This window comes from Lissotriton helveticus, chromosome 2_2 (assembly GCF_964261635.1).
Source record: "Lissotriton helveticus chromosome 2_2, aLisHel1.1, whole genome shotgun sequence".
Taxonomy (NCBI): Eukaryota; Metazoa; Chordata; class Amphibia; order Caudata; family Salamandridae; genus Lissotriton; species Lissotriton helveticus.
Genome location: NC_136060.1, coordinates 285041242 through 285056709, shown reverse-complemented (window position 1 = coordinate 285056709; position 15468 = coordinate 285041242).

The following is a 15468-nucleotide window of genomic DNA, read 5'->3' as shown; positions in this document are numbered from 1 at the left end:
TAGAACTTCTTGAAATTCCACAGAGCACATCCCGAGATTATTTCCCTAAAATTTTGGTTTTAAAAACACCAGGTAAGAGTTTTTAAGGTCATACGGCAATTTTTTTTTGAAAATTAAAACAGAATCATTGCAGAATGACCAGCCATTTCTAGACTTTAAATAAGCTGTGTAATGTCCTGATGTTATTGAAGGGCCGTCATGATATATAATTGCTGTAGTTACAAAAGTCCTTCCTGATATTGACAACTGCGAAGCTACAATTTTTTTTATTAAAGTTGTCAATTTTGTTCCATCAGGCCTACATCGTTGGAACATTAAAATGACGTACTGGCCATATGTTCGTATAAATAATGTGGACATCATTTCAGATTTACATTGGCTACACTCCATGTTGTGATTAGCAGCTTTTACTAGCTTATTAAAGGAGACTGATTTACTGTCTGGCAAAGTTAAATATATAAATCTTTCTGAGTCTACACTAGTAGTACTTGATACCATACAGTTCTCGCAGTCATGCTGCCATTGATAAGAAAGCCCAAACAGCTGATCTACATCTACACCTTCAGCATGTAATACATCAAGCATATACATTAAAAACTCCTGACAATCTTGCTGAATATTTTGAGAGAATTGTGTTTGGCCTGAACATCTATCTAACAGATTTCTAATTTCAGACACACTTTCTATGTTTCTTCTATCAGTGGTACATTTCTCTAACACAGAATTTAACAAACTGCAAAATCTTTGATCAGAATTGACCACAATCTCTTCTTTTACATTTTTTAGAGAAAACAAAACATTAATTACTACATTAGCATAGCAGTTAACACCAGAACTGTTTTCAAACTGAAAACCAACAACATCTTCAACAGAATCCTCTTTGTTTCTGCTTGTAATTTTAGGTTCATTCACTTTTTGTCTTTTTGCTACAACCTCCCCAGTATTGTTCTCATTTCTTCGTTTCCGGCCTACCAGACGTTTCTCAAACAAAGGAAACTGAGGCAAATGTGGCGCATACTCTCTTCTTAACCTATTGTATTCCTTAACACAATCTAGATCTGCACAAATGTTTTTGACATCACACTCAATCAAGTACAATCCCGATAAAGTTCTAACTCGTGACAATGCCACATATGCCATACCCTCCTTGAACACAGAACTGCCAATATTCACCAATGCACTGTCTACACTTAAACCTTGCGATTTATGGATTGTCACCGCATATGCCAAGCAAACAGGGAACTGCTTACGGCGAACATATAAGTCTTTTACAAGCAAAAATCTAGCAGAACAACGAGCAATTAGCTGTACTTCCTCAATGCCATCAAATTTAATTTTTAAAAATTCAATTCCATCTCTATTTCTGTATTTCACAAAATCAACAACATTACCCATTGATCCATTTACCAGACCTCTTTCAACATGTAAATTCCTTCTTAAAATTATACGGCAGTTCAAGCACACATTCAGAGTCTTTTCAAAACCTGCAGTTTTAGATATACTCTTCTCTAATGAATCCAATTTAGTTTTCAGATTCTCAGACAAAATAATTGTTGATCCCATATGCTCTACTCTATCAATAGCTTCCAGTTTCACAATCTCTTGCTTTTCTAAATGCAACATTTTGTTGTTAAATTTGGCACATTCTGCAAGAGTTGGCATCAAACATATTCCAGATTTCTTTTCAGTAATTTTCTGAAAAATATTCTCAGGCACAACATCTTGTTCTGGATATAAATTTGACAGTAATCGTGCATTTAAAACTTCTTTCCCATGCTCAGTCACTTTTCCAATTCTAACATCTTGTAGAATAGTCTTGTAAACTTCATCCTTCGCCTGACGCATATTTTCATGCAGTTCAGCATAATTGAAGTTTAACCATATATTGACGTTGCCAATGCTGCCTAGGCACTTCCTGGTATCTTCATGCGTGAGCATTTTGAACACAGGTTGCCCTTTCACTGGTGTCAGCTGCAGAAGATCTCCGAAAACAATGATGTGTTTGCCACCAAATAACATATCATACTCTGTTTTGAGAACTTCTTGCATCCTCAAATGCACAAAGGCAAGCATGACATTGGAAACCATGCTTACTTCGTCAATGATAAGAAGTTTCATTTTCCTCAAGATTCTTGAAACTTCAAAACAAGCATCTCCAGATAGCTTGTGATATTCTAATTTGTTGTCATGCTCCACTGGCAGCATCAGTAAACGATGTAAAGTAATCCCTTTAATATTATGTGCTGCCAGTCCAGTTGGAGCAGTGACAACACAAGACAGCGATGACTCTGTCCTTTCCTGCAAATAGCATGAAATTGCTTTAATGAGGAAACTTTTTCCAGTTCCCGCTTCTCCACTCACGTACAGTCGGACAGGCTTCAACGACGTACATGAGCACTCTTTCTTATCATGACTTAATCCATGATCAATTTGCATGGTAACTTCGTCATATATTTTCCTCTGCTCAACGTTGAGTTGCCTTTCCAACTCTTCTAAGTTAACCGCATCCTCTTGAGCATGTGCCATGGCTCTTTCCACTTCATTCATAGCAGTGGCAGCTTCATTTTCAATAAGAGGTCCTCCTAGTGGATCCTGACTCAATGAAGCAGAACTCTGACTGTCCTGAGAACTGTCTCTGGCAATCTCGGCTGCAATCGTTGCTTCCTGCTCAATTTCCGCATTCAACATTTCTACATATTTGGGAAAAGCAGGACATTCTATGGTCTCCTTGGCGGCATTGAAAGAGTCTTCGTAACAGAGGAAATCTCCAAGCAGTTCCTCTTCTGCACGCCAAGGCTTGAAAAGTTGCAAAAGTGCTAAATAGAAAAACTCCTTTTTTTCAGGAGATTCGCCACTCAATTTTCGATGGTTTATCAAGTGGCATTTTCTTTGCTTGACCAGACATCCCTCACTTCCTATTACAGCATACACTCCTTTCTCAGTATCTTCTTTGATGTTCCTCTTGAATATGTAATTTTGCAGAACCTCATACAGACAAACATTCTCTAGGTGACTGCTTCGATTTGGATAATATGTATCCAACATGTTTGTCTTCAAAATGTCGGTACTGTTTGGCTCCTTTTCCGCCAAATACTCAATTTCCCGCACAGGTTTGAGAACTCGATTACGCGTTGCAGCAAGACCAAGACTCGCCCAAACGATACTCCTGGACTTGGCATAGAGACTTGCTGAAGACAACCGGTCAGAACATTCGTACGCTCCGATTTCTCGATGCGACAACATCTTCAGACTGAAACTGTACAACTTCTTGCTGAGGCTCTTTTCATGGGAAATGTCCTCCCACATATCCTTCAATTCTGTCTTCTCTTTTTTGGTGATGTAAGACGTCACATACCGAGCCACAGCCATACAGTTATCAGCCACAAACTGTATATCCATGTTAGCATTCCACATGGACAAAATCACCGGGTTGTAGTCGTTGATGTACTTGGACTCTTCATTCCTCTTCAAATTGTATGTGTTTTTAGGTGATTTCTTCATCACATTATGTCGCAGCGAAGACATCAAACTGTTTACTCTTCCTTTAGAAATCACCGGTCGTGGAAAGCCGAAACGACATTTGGTGTAGAACTTGTCTTTGTTTCGGAATTTACGACGGCAGTACTTTCCACATCGATGGCTTTGGAAACGCAGAACTTTTTCTCTTAGGCTTTTCTTCTCCTTTGCGTTTGGAACAGCACACGTAGAATACTGTTGGATGAAACTCATCACTGAGTCTTCTGGATCCGTTCCAAATTTAGGTGCATCCTTGATCCACAGCAACATATGTATATGAGGAGCACCTCTTGCTTGGTACTCCTTTCTCCAGAAGAAATCCAACACCTCTCCAACAGGTGGATTCTTCTTATTCATGATGAAAGACATCATAGCTTCAAATCTATGATTGAAGTACCTACATACATTGACTGGATCCAAAGAGCACAGTTCTCCGGGTGTCTTGAATTCGATGTTATCTACGTTAGCATTTGCCTCTCGTAGAAATTCAAGTAAGTCTTCCCAGCCATACTCGGCACAGCTCAGAGTGAGGAACCATGTGGGAGTACCTAAGTTCCTCAGCATACATTTTAAATCACCATGACGACGGTACCAGTACTCATTAGTACCACGCTGACACGCCATGAGATTAATCAGGTGAGAATCCAAAATACTGTCTTGGACATTGACTTTATCCATAAAGTCACTTGCCGAGATGTTTTGCATGTGTATACCACTTTTCAAGATGTGGTTCACTGCATATGACAGTCCAGATAGATCGCTTTCAAACAGGAGATGAAACAAATAGGGAATGCATTGTCGAAACCTAGCATCTCCTGCATACAATCGCAAAGTCCGGTATTCAGAAGCAGGAATTTGATGAGGTCGCTCATCATATCTTCCTCCCTGACCTGTTGGAAAAAGCTGTGGGAAACACCGAGCTTCCAAACTTTCCTCCCAAACACTAATGGGACTCCCTTTGGCTTGTTTCATTTGAAACAACTCAATAGCATTCCCCATGACTTCCTTGGAATGCAAAGGATGAACACTATAATGTTCATATATTTCCTCACTAGTAGAGGGTTCTACTTTCTCAATTTGACCAGCACACAAATCGCTATCCTCTTCCTCACTTACTTCCTCTTCTGCAACATATACATTCTTATAGTATTTATTATTTTTTTTCAAATACAATGTTGCCTTTTTAACTTTCCTAACATCTACTAAATCTTGCCATATTTTCTTATTCTTTGTCGGAACCCCATTAACTAAGATAACCAGAGGTTCCTCTTCCACTTTTTCTACTCCAATTGTGTTAATGTTTTTCTTCAAATCTAGAGGCAAATAAACAACTCTTCCCTTTAATCCTCTCTGTAAATCTGATGGAGGCAATTTCCCTGTCTTTGGCTCCATTCTTACAATAGCCTGAAAGGGATGGATACTTTGAATCAAAATAGATTCATAAGTATTTAAGTCCTTCAATTCAGAAGGAATCTCAACCAATTCCAGATTATTATGAACTGCTCTAGCAGGCATCTGGTTTTGTTTTAATTTGTTACAACAATAAGTACACACACGTTGATCCAATCCCAAATCAAAACAATTTTCTACCATCAAGTATGTTGCAAAATCCTTCCATTCACTATTATTTTCCCTTTCACTTTTTGCATATAAATCCACTAACTTAGTCTGATTCTTATAATAAGTGCGTCGACAACACACACAAGTGAAATTAGGCCTCTCACTTGATTTCATGTCAAACGTCGCAATTTCCCTCTGGAAATTATCTGTACTGGAAACATGTACACTATCTTCCAAATGACCCTCTACTTCTTGCTCAATTTCAACATTCTCCTCTTTACTTCCAAAGTAACAAAACTCAATTTCTTCACATATATTCTTCACATCTATTTCAGAACCATGCAAAAGAGCAGCGCATAATTGTTTCAGCATAATTGCTGGACTCTTAGCATAATACAACATTCTAACTAATTTCCTCACTTTGTTATGATGCACTGCTAGCATCCTGAAATGATGAAAAACACTCTGGCATACTCTCCTGGAAAGACAAGCCAGTGAATGACCATGCAAACCTGTCACTTCTCTTACTCTGCAAGGATCTAATTCTTGCAACAACCTCATTTTCTGCTTCAAACTTTTTTTGTTAAATGACCGTACAAAATCACAAAGCAAATTGATGGAATCCTGTCGCACACTGCAAATACTACTACACTTCCAGGTGTACACAGGACCCTTAGCACGTCTTCCTAAAACCTCATTACCTAACACCTCTTCTGCCTCTGTTGTCACAAGTTTTTCTTTTTCAACTGGACAACCATCTTTCACTTCATAAGCACGACCACTGGTGTCAACTGCATGCACCAAATCATTATCCTGGAAATAACTCTCCTCATTAAAAAATGCCTCACAGCTTGAACTATGCATCCATTCTCCAGAAAAAACTTCACAAAAATTACTACGATTAACTATTCTCTTCCATCTACTATTTCTTTTGAAATCATAAATTGCCTTGTTTAGCTTCCTAATTCTATTGATTATCAAAATAAATAACTTACGTTTAATTTCAAATGCCTGATCAATAACTTTCTCAACTTTTTTTTTTCTCTCATAAAAAAACAGTTTCTGTTGACCTTTCTTAATATTTTTTAACAAATTGCCAATTATCCTGTTGCGGAACATTCGTTTACGAATCTCCCTAAACTGTTGTTTCCTTCTACTATCATGCACAGATTTATCTCTTGCTCTAGCAGTAACATTTTCCATTGTCCTTTTCTTTCCATTTGATTTATTTCTCGTGTTATGGACTGAAACATTTTCTGTAGTAATATTTTTTTTATTACAAATATTTCTTATGAAATATTTAGAGCTCTTATCCGGTGCTTTCTTCGTGGCTTGAGAAATCTTTTTGTTAGAGGACTGCTGCGTTTTTTTTTTCTCCTGCTGTCTTTGACGTTTTGCAGCCTTTATCTGTCTTTGTATTGTAGGCATATTGAAATCTTGAAATGATCTGCAGTTGAATCTGAGGAAAAATATAATAAAAAATGTTAATAAACATTATTATCAAACAGTAAATCAGTAATAGTGATCAAAAACATAACACACTACTTACAATCAGATAGGAGAAAGCTGCGTCAAAACCCTGCGCCTGCTTGAAGCTGGCATAGGTCTTGACGCAGCATTGTGGAGATGGGGCACCCCTGAGCCTTGCTGGAGCTGCATCGCACTTGCGATACAACTCCAGCAATGCGCCACCTTTACGGCACAGATGCGTCACGCATCTGTGCCGTTTGTGCCCCATGCTGCGCCGCATTGTAAATGCAGCACAACATGGGTGGCGGAGCAGTGGCGAAGGATGACTGTCACATCCCTGGTGATGCACCACTCATCATAAATCTATCCCTAAGCTTCTTATCTTGTTACAGATGAACTGCCATATGTATCATCAAAATATTTTACATTTTCTAAATAGCGAATTTTAAGGAATAAATAGCGATTCTTTACCATTCCTAATTTGCGATGAGCAAATTGCTAATTGCAAGTTACCCATTCATTTCCATGGCCTAGGAGGCTAATATGAATGAAGGTTTAATTTGCGATTAGCAATTTGCTCATCACAAAGTAGGAATTTTTCCAAGGGTGCAGGGGTGTCTCAAGAACACCTGCTGCACCCCTGAAAAACAAATTTGGGGGCATATGGCACACATACATGCCCTAAGGGCATGTGTTGGCGTCATATGGCACCTTTTGTTTTTTTGAAAAAAAGCTTTTTGAAAAGAATTCACAAATTACCACTAATTTACCACAATAGTTTCCAAATCCTTAATGTCATTTTTTACATAGTTTTTGTTTGATACATTGCATTTAAGTAGTCACAAAATTTACAAATGCTTCAGTGTAATCGCAAAATAAGGAATAGCAAATTTTGCTACTCCTTATTTTGCATCAAAGTTGTTTGATACATACCATTTGTCTAATTAACATTCGCAAAGGCCGAAATTCATAGAATTTTGATCTTTGCAAATGCTAATTAGCTTGATACATATGGCCCCAAGTGAGGCCTGTGTTGCGACATGGTGCATCTTTTGCATTACTGCTGATTGGGTTTTATGTGGTACGTTTTTTTTTTACACCATGACATATCTGCCTAAATGCATCAATTTTTAATGTTGTCACCTCATAGCAAATATTTTGCACCACCGCTGCATCATAAAAGTGACGCACAGTGGCAGAAAAAAGGCATACACCTATCATAAATCTATCCCTAGCATTTTAAATGATTAATCCAGGATGACAATAAAGTGTGTCCTATCCAGAGGTTTGTTTAAGGTGAGGCCTACTCAGGATTGCAGATTAAAGTTACGCTTGATGAAGAATACAGAGGAGATAATACATATAAAGGACTACCAATGAAGTAAGTAATGTGCACTTTATTGCACCAGTCATCATAAATGTATCCCTAAGCTTCTCATCTTGTTACAGATGAACCACCATATGTACCATCAAACTATTTTCCATTTCCTAAATAGCAAATTTTAAGGAATAAATAGCAATTCTTTACTATTCCTAATTTGCAATGAGCAAATTGCTAATTGCAAATTACCCATTCATTTCCATGGGCTAGGAGGCTCATAGGAATTAAGGTTGCAATTTGTGATTAGCAATTAGCTCATCACAAAATAGGATTTTTTTCAAGCGTGCAGGGGTATCTCAAGAACACCCTGCTGCACCCCTGAAAAAGAAATTTGAGAGCACATGGCACACCTACATGCCCTAATGGCATGTATGGGCGTCATATGGGACCTTTTTTTTTTGTTGAAAAAAATGCTTTTTGAAAAGAATTCGCAAATTACCACAAACTAGAAGTTGGTGGTAGTTTCCAAATCCTTAATATCATTTTTTACATATTTTTTTTTGATACATTGCATTTAAGGAATCGCAAATTTTGAATTATTGACATTTTAAGTAATTTCCACATGTGCAGTGTTTTCAAAATATAATTTGAAAATCGTTTTTGGGGAAAAGTAATGGTTTGCAAATTTATGACAAGGACATAATGGTGTATGCTTCTCTATAAGGCATTTCAGTGTCTCTAATGTCATTTTTCCCATATTACATTATAAGACCTTTCCCCATGAAGCACATTCCTTGTAAATATGCTCCCACCTGTGCATTGCAAATTTAGATTTTGACTGTTTCAGTCACACAGCCATGTTGAAAGTGACCCAAAAAAATTGCAAACGTTTTAAAATAACACATTCATGTGTCTTAAGGACATTTTAAGTCATTTCCCCATGGACAATGTTTTCTAAGTGGCACAAAAGAGGTATACACCTATCATAAATCTGTCCCTAGCATTTTAAATGATTAATTCAGGATGACAATAGGATGTGGCCTATCCAGAGGTTTGTTTAAGGTGAGGCCTACTCAGGATTGCAGATTAAAGTTACGCTTGATGAAGAATACAGAGGAGATAATTCATGTAAAGGCCTACCAATGAAGTAAGTGATTTCTACTTCATTGCGCCAGTCATCATAAATGTATCCCTAAGCTTCTTATCTTGTTAGACATCAACCGCCATATGTATCATATAACTATTTTGCATTTCCAAAAAAGCGAATTTTAAGGAATAAATAGCGATTCTTTACCATTCCAAATTTGCGATGAGAAAATTGCTAATTGCAAATTACCCATTCATTTCCATGGGCTAGGAGGCTCATATAAATGAAGGTGCAATTTGCGATTAACAATTTGCTCATCACAAATTAGGAATTTATTCCAAAGGTGCAGGGGTGTCTCAAGAACACCCTGCTGCAACCCTAAAAAAGAAATTTGGGGGCATATGGCGCACATAAATTTTAACAACATTCCTTTACCTCAACAACGATTTTCAAATCATAACTTCAAAACACTACACATGGGAAAATTACTTAAATTGTCCTTAAGACACATAAAAGCGTTTTTTGATTGGCTTTCCTGCATGGTAGGGTCACTTTTAACATGGCTATGTAACACAAACATTCAAAATCAAAATTTTCCATGCACAGGTGGGAGCATATTTACAAGCAATTTGCGCCACAGAGAAAGGTCTTACATTAAAATGGGAAAAATAACATCAGGGACAGTCAATTGCCTTATAAAGAACCATACACCATTATGTCCTTCTCATGAATTTAAAAACAATTCCTTTTTCCCAAAAACGATTTTCAAATCATAATTTCAAAACACTGCACATGAGAAAATGACTTAAAATGTCATTGAAACACATGAAAGCGTTTTTTGATTGGCTTTCCTGCATGGTTGGGTCACTTTTAACATGGCTATGTAACACAAACATTCAAAATTAAAATTTTCCATGCACATGTGAGAGCATATTTACACACAATTTGCGCCACAGAGAAAGGTCTTACACTAAAATGAGAAAAATAACATCAGGGACAGTCAATTGCCTTATAAAGAACCATACACCATTATGTCCTTGTCATGATTTTATAAACAATTCCTTTTCCCCAAAAACGATTTTCAAATCATAATTTCTAAACACTGCACATGGGAAAATGACTTAAAATGTCATTAAAACACATGAAAGCGTTTTTTGATTGCCTTCCCAGCATGGTTGGGTCACTTTTAACATGGCTATTTAACACAAACATTCAAAATCTAAATTTTCCATGCACATGTGAGAGCATATTTACAAGCAATTTGCGCCACAGAGAAAGGTCTTACACTAAAATGAGAAAAATAACATCAGGGACAGTCAATTGCCTTATAAAGAACCATACACCATTATATCCTTGTCATGAATTTAAAAACAATTCCTTTTCCACAAAAACGATTTTCAAATCATAATTTCTAAACACTGCACATGAGAAAATGACTTAAAATGTCATTAAAACACATGAAATCATTTTTTGATTGACTTTCCAGCATGGTTGGGTCACTTTTAACATGGCTATGTAACACAAACATTCAAAATCAAAATTTTCCATGCACATGTGAGAGCATATTTACAAGCAATTTGCGCCACATAAATCATAATTTTCTCCTTAAAGCACACTATTCTCTATCTAAAATAAAGAAATATTTTCTCACCTTAGCAAATACTTTGAGTTTGAAAACAGTCTAAGAAACACACCAATTTGTCTTCAGCAGAGCAAAAGGTATGCACTCCAGAGTCTGCAGCTATCAAAAGCACAGAAATGCTGTAATTCTTCACACATATTTCTCATGTCACCCAATCAAAACTCTTCCCTCACTTTTTTTCAAATGAAAACCCTTCCCCCTCTGCCCTTTCTGCCTATTTTCCATAGCAACCACCTCTTGGAGAAACTCTGGTGTTTGCAAGTTCACACAACAATGTTGCAATTGAACTCTGAACTCTCAGTGCACCTGCATATCCAGTGCTTTCTTTCATTTAATGATTTTTTATTGACCACTCAAAATACATCTCTCAAACAACACATCTGTACACCCTAACTTTCTGTTTTCATCAATCAAAATCCACCAATCACTGTTACTGCTTCATGAACACAGAAACTCCACAGTTTTTTTCATTTCAAACTCTCATTTTTTCAACTGCCATTTCATTGCCACACTTCATCTGACTGCAGGAGAACCTTCTCTCACCATGTTTTCTGTCTGGATTGTTGGTCATAGTTATATTCACTGGGCTCAAAGGTACGTTGAAAGCAGGAATTTACCTAACCTCAATTTACAAGATGTGGAAATTAAGTGGTTTGGCCACAGAGGATTAAAATGTCACCAATTGATACCATTGGTGAAAACCTTTATGCATTTGCCAAAACCTGACCTGTTAATTGTGCACTGTGGAGGTAATGACTTGGGCACTTTGACTGGTGTAGGTCTGGAAATGCTTTTAAAGGACACCTTTGAGCAATTAATGGCACTTTTTCCTCAGACTGCCTTGGTATATTCAAATATATGCCAAAGACAGAAATGGAGGTGGTCAAACCAATTTTGTCCACAAATTGAGAAGTCGAGGAAGCATGTAAACAAATCTGTTTCAGCTTACATGAGAGACCATGGAATGGGCTCCCTGTACAACAATAACTTGCGTTACTACATGCAAGATATCTACAGAGGAGATGGAGTTCACTTCTCAGATGAGGGCAACAGAATTTTCACTCTGAATTTAAAAATGTGCATTGGTACCTACTTATAAGTACCTAAATGTACCATAAACCCAAAAGCTCTTCTCAGAGCTACCCTACATCTAATCACTCACAATTATTATTTTACTCTAACTTTTTTCACTAATTTTCAACAAAGTACACTCCCTGGGGCGCTACCCGGTACGCGTACCGGGAGCTAACCTCGCGAAATTTTTTAAAAAAATGTTTTTTTTTCGCACATATAAACCTCCTCAGCCACCCTCAGAAAACCTAGGGGGTCAAGATAACTCTACCGTGCCCCCTTCTACCCATTCCGAACATTAATTGCCCTCCATCTTGTATCTTAATTCGACCGAAACACAAAATGGTGGACTCCCGGAACGCTTAAGGTCCGCGAACCGGGGCGCTCAACGGTTCGCGTACCGGGTCGCTCCCTGGGAAGCGCACCATCAAAAAAGGTGGGAAAGTAGTTCACACAAAAGCCACTTGAGACAATTTCACCAAATATAGATTAGCTCATACTACATACCAATCCCTACCATTTTCACAAATTTGATTGGAATTCCATTTAGCCATTTAGCCTGTAGACCTCTCTAAATACCGTGAGGTAAATTACTTCACAAAACACATCTGAAGTGTTGGAATTGACAACCAATTAAAATGTTACTTTCATTTTCTACTTTTTTTACCTGACATTTGATTGGTTATGTACCCGAATATATATAAAGGAAGAGAAGGAAACACAGCCATTTTGACTACTACTTCCTGGTGTACATTTCAATAGGATTTTCATTAATAACTTCAACTTCTTTTTAAAGGTAAGTTGTTATTTTTAAAACTGAAGTATATTGTGCACTTTAAGTTAATATGGCAAACTTTTTCTGTTAGTTATATACTATCCCTCTGTAGTACTTATAAATTTAGATACACTTTTTTATATTCCTACTTCCACTCTGATACTATACACTGCCCAAAGATAAATTCACTGTTAAAAACTGCCTATCTAAAATTAATCCCAACAGTGCCCTACCTCTACTAATATATATTTTTTTTATGCAAATTTCAGGGAAAATGGAAAGTGAACAAAAAATGTCATTTGAAATTGTCCTTCCAGAGTCCAACACAGAAATCATTGATCCAAATGAGATTGAATTTATGGATGAAACTTGGGACCAAGAACTACTGCAATGTGTACAAGCAGTAGATAACCTCCTTGCAAATGAGGACATTTTATAACCTCAGAGACTACAATGTATATTCCATGATAATTATGAATTTCTGACAATGAAATGTTAGAAAGTTTAATAAATTATGAAACACAATAAAAAATGCTTAAAAAAAAAAAAAAAAAAAAAATAATCAACAAAACCAACAATCAATTAACATACAGCATTTGAAAAGTCTATCATTCATTTTTCATTGTAGTACGCTCCCCAGAACGCTTCCCGGTTCGCGTACCGGGCGCTAACCACGAAAAAAAACAAAAAAAAAATTTTTTTTTTTTTTGCCCCGCGGGACCTCTTTAAAACCTCCACATTAAACCTAGGGGGTCAGCGAGGATCTACTATGCCCCCTTATAGTTATTTCCCCCTTTGTTTTGGCCTCCTCTTGTCTCTCGATCCTACCGAGAGACAAGATGGCGGCCGCTCCGGACTGTTTAGAATGTTGACAGACACCGGAGAGCCAATCAGCTTCGCTACGCGAAGTTCCGTTACGCGAAAAGTACGCGAACCGGGGCGCTGCCTGGTCCGCGCTTACAGATATATATCTTTTTTTGAACGTTAATTTCTCAAAATCCACTGCAGCACATATATTGAGACCTACAAAAGGCACATCGGGCTACCAGTCCCTACAATTTTGCCAAGTTTCGTGCAAATCCATTCAGCCGTTCGGGCTAAAAGTGAGGCTAACCGCCCTATGGAAAACTCAATGTTAAAAACACGTTTTGGGACCCCCCTTTTTTCTCGGCCCCCCCTGGACCAACTCCCCCCAAATTTCCAGGGGCTGCTCAGAAACAAAATGTTCCATTTTCCTGAAAATTTCAGCCAATTCCGTCCACAAACGCCAAAGTTATTAGACATAGAATTTTCAAAAATCCCATAGGGAAAAAATCCTAACTATATATACCTACTGGCGACCGCCAGTAGGTAATATATATATATATATATATATTACCTACTGGCGGTCGCCAGTAGGTATATATAGTTAGGATTTTTTCTCTATGGGTTTTTTGAAAATTCTATGTCTAATAACTTTGGCGTTTGTGGACGGAATCGGCTGACATTTTCAGGAAAATGGCACATTTTGTTTCTGAGCAGCCCTTGAAAATTTGGGGGGGGGTTCGTCCAGTGGGGGCCGAGAAAAAAGGGGGGTCCCAAAACGTGTTTTTAACATTGAGTTTTCCATAGGGCGGTTGGCCTCACTTTTAGCCCGAACGGCTGAATGGATTTGCACGAAACTTGGCAAAATTGTAGGGACTGGTAGCCCGATGTGCCTTTTGTAGGTCTCAATATATGTGCTCCAGTGGATTTTGAGAAATTAACGTTTAAAAAAAGATATATATCTGTAACAGCGGACCGGTTAGCGCTCTGGTTCGCGGACTTTTCGCGCAACGGAGCTTTGTGAAGCGAAGCTGATTGGTTCTCCGGCGTCTGTCAACATTCCAAACAGTCCGTAGCGGCCGCCATCTTGTCTCTCGGTAGGATCGAGAGACAAGAGGAGGTCAAAACAAAGGGGGAAATAACTATAAGGGGGCATAGTAGATCCTCGCTGACCCCCTAGGTTTGATGTGGAGGTTTTAAAAGGGCCCCGCGGGGCAAAAAAAAATAATAAAAATAATAATTGAACGGCTGAATGGATTTGCACGAAACTTGGCAAAATATTAGGGACTGGTAGCCCGATGTGCCTTTGCTAGGTCTCAATATATGTGCTCCAGTGGATTTTGAGAAATTAACGTTCAAAAAAAGATATATATCTGTAACAGCGCTCCGCTTCGCGTAACGGAGGTTTGCGAAGCTGATTGGTCATTCTGTCACTGGGCTATAGTTGGGCTACATCTGGCTGATATTTGGGCTACATTTGTTTTTTTCTGTGTCTGGCGGCCATCTTTGGGCTACATTGGGCTACATTGGGCTTCATTGGGCTACATTCGGCTAATTAGCAAATAGCTCATCGCAAACTAGGAATGGTAAAGAATCGCTATTTATTCCTTAAAGTTCGCTATTTAGGAAATGCAAATAACTTTTATGATACATATGGCGGTTCATCTCTAACAAGATAAGAAGCATAGGGATAGATTTATGATGACTGGCGCATCACCAGGGATGTGTTAGTCATTCTGTGCCGCTGTTCCGTCACCTATGGTGTGCTGCATTTACAATGCGACGCATCATGGGGCAAAAACAGCACAGATGCGTGATGTATCTGTGCCGTAAAGGTGGCGCATTGCTGGAGTTGTATCGCAAGTGTGATGAAGCTCCAGCAAGGGTCGGGGGTGCCCCTGTCGCAGGGTTTCTGTTCTCACACAGAACTGTGGACAGAGGATTGGAACCTCGGCGAATTAGGGTGTCCCAAAACTCACGTTAGTAATCAAAAACTATTTAGCAAGCTAGGTACAGTGTCACATTGGATATAACAAACTCTCAATGTTTAGACAATCCAGAATATGAACTTATAGTACCTCAGGATACGTGGAACTCATGAACAGTCGGTCGTTATATATTTCTTAGAAACCAGAACATGGAGTTAAGAAGAACACATGTGTATTTGAAATGTTTATTTACTAATGCCGTCTTCTCAGGCGTAGTACCTTAGATAATAAAAG